The sequence below is a fragment of the Helianthus annuus genome, chromosome 12, assembly GCF_002127325.2.
Source record: "Helianthus annuus cultivar XRQ/B chromosome 12, HanXRQr2.0-SUNRISE, whole genome shotgun sequence".
Classification (NCBI taxonomy): Eukaryota; Viridiplantae; Streptophyta; class Magnoliopsida; order Asterales; family Asteraceae; genus Helianthus; species Helianthus annuus.
In genome coordinates this window covers 94,358,995-94,361,937 of record NC_035444.2, presented here as the reverse complement: position 1 = coordinate 94,361,937, position 2,943 = coordinate 94,358,995, and positions in this window count along the sequence as shown.

Sequence of the window (2,943 nt, the reverse complement as noted above, 5' to 3'; positions counted from 1 at the left end):
ATTTTCGGGATTATAGTTTTTTTTTTAATCCAAATCTATTCCAAATATCACGAACACGAAACACATATCTATATATGATAATTTCGATCATTCTATTCTTCACCAGCATCGTTCTTATTCAATATTATTTCAGTCTGAAAAATCATGGCTTCGAACACACTTGCTGATGGTGGAGATGGTAATTACAGTTACTTTTGTAGTTTTTTGTGTTGTTTATTATCATTTTTCTGCAAAATCGTCAGTTTGTTCTTGATGTTGTGTTTTAACAGCCATAGGGGTTGAGATTTTAGTGTTCAGTGATTCTATAAGGTGACCGATGTTTTTGTAATCCGAAGATTAATTTTTTTTCTTAAGATATTTCATGGTGTGTTTTAAAATCCATATTTGTAATTTGTGTGCCAAACCATCATCTTTGTTATTGGTGTTGTGTTTTAACAGTCATACAGGTTCAGGGTTTTTGTGTTTTAACAGTAATGTGTTTTACCAGTTATGTGTTTTAACAGATCGTGAGGTTGTAGTCAACGGTTTTTATAATTTCATTGAATGGTGTGTTTAAATAGTAATGTGTTTTAACTGTTATTGTGACACTTCGGACCTTCCCGGGAAACTTTCTTGATGTAACGTTTCGTGTACGTATTTTATTAAATGAAAACGATGAATTATTTGTTATATCGTGTTATGTGTACGTATATATATATATATATATATAGATATATGTAGGCGGGTATGTATATAAGTGAGAGGAGCCGGAACCTTGAATACACCCGAGACCCGACTCGAGACCGCTTAGTCTCGAGTGAACAGTATTTGTTGGGCCGGTTGGGCCTCGTGATCGAGAAAACCCAATCCGGAACCCACACTAGCCCACTCGAAACCCTATATAACCCGAATGGATGACCACCTTTCACACCTTTTACCATTTTGCAAACACTCTCCCTCACTCACTCCTTCTCCTTCACTAAACCCTAAGAATTCTAGCAACCAAGATCACCTCCTCTCATCTCCTTCTCCCTCTCGGATCAACCGGCAACAAGGAACTCGGCCTTCCATCTCGGATCAACGCACACACCCACCCGTTTAGAAGTTCATCCTCACACCTTAAGCCTAGCCGGTTAGTATTCTTTTTGGTTTGAATGATAAAGAATGTTGTTGGTTTGTATATTCATGAATAATGTGTCATTTTAGGATTTTCATGATAAAATGTTGTCTTGATAACTTGTTAGTGTGCATTGATGTTGTCCGAAAAATATAAGGGTTTGGTTAGAGGATTTTATGCATAGTTTTTGGGTTGGTATGATGATGAGTGTTATTTGAATGATTGTTTGAATAATGATGATTCATGTTGTGAAGGTGTTAATAAAGATGTGACATTGTATTTGAATGATGAATGTTGATAATAATAATAGTTACCATCCGATTTATGATCATAAAATGGGGCAATATTGTGTTTAATGATGGTGTCATAAGAATCTTGTTCATAATTCTCATGTTATAGGTTGTAGTTATGTTTTGAATCGAGGATTGTATGAACCGTATGAATATATGATGAACATGGTATGAATGTTTGAATATGCTATGTTTGATCCGTTTGAAATGAGAATTAGACAAACAAACATGTTTATGCAATATTAGTGGATAGTACATATTTGTTTCATGAAAATGCATTTCTATTGGTTCGTACAAGGTGACAGGTTCTAGAAGGTCTTCATGTGCACGTAATCACGGTTGCGAGTCGCAACCTTTGGTTGCTACTCGAGACCACAGCAGGAATTGTCGAGACCTCCCGGTTGCGAGTCGTAATCAACGCGTATCGAGTCCGGTTGCGAGTCGGAACTGCTGGTTGCGAGTCGTAATCTCTGATTGCGACTCGTAATCAAAACGTGACGAACCGAGACCTCGGTTGCGAGTCGCAACCTTGGTTGCGAGTCACCTTTGTCTCGACTGGGCTGTTTTTGGGCCAAAGAACTTGTTGGATTATCTGTTAACTGGACTGCTTGTGTAACTGTTACTGTTTAGGCCCAATACCCCAACTGTTTGTGTATTCGCATGTTATACGTGTTTGCTATATGTATTGCCATACGTGTTCGCTATGTGTTTACTTGTACCCGACTTGACCCATACTTGGTAACCATGTTAGGACGTGGTGACCAACATACTTAACCAAGTAACGTATCATACCGAGCAACCCAAGGTGAGTTCACAACTTAAAAGCATGCGTCCCGGTGGTTTGGGACACGAGACTAAAACAACCCTATCCCCTTGTAAAGGGGATACCGTCTACATTCCTTCCCTAGTTATTGGGAACAAACTTACTTTATCTTCCCTTGCATTGGGGAAACCTTTTAGTTAATTACTGTTTATACGGAATGCAACCAACGGCACTAAACGCAACTCTATCACTCAAGTCCCTACTACATAATACCGATTAGTCGCCGGTGCCAGGCGAACGGGTTATTAGTTGATAGCGCTATTTAGGTCTTACCAGCCTCACACCGTGCCATGGTATGGGATCGGTCGTGAACTAATGTACTCAGGCATCCGTCAATGATGATAGAACATTGACATCGGGGCATCCTGCGGAAACGCAAACGGTTACCTAGTGTTCGGTATTGGAAAAACAGTTTAGTCGCCAACTTTTGGGGTAGCTCCCCATGGCATGTATAAACGGATAAATTAACTGGTGAAACGGGTTTTTGATAATTAAAACTGGACAACTAGTGAACTCACTCAGCATTATTGTTGACCCCTTACTGCATGCTTTGCAGGTGGCCAGTGACCGGAGCAGCTGCTTGGGATGTGTAGTGGTCGTCTGCCCGTGTGTTGGGCATTTATCATGCTTACCTTATGAACATTGTTTAAAAACTGTTTATCTTTGCTTCCGCTACTTTTTACTCTGATCTTAAAACATTGAACTCTAAACTTGATATTTGCTAATCTTACGGT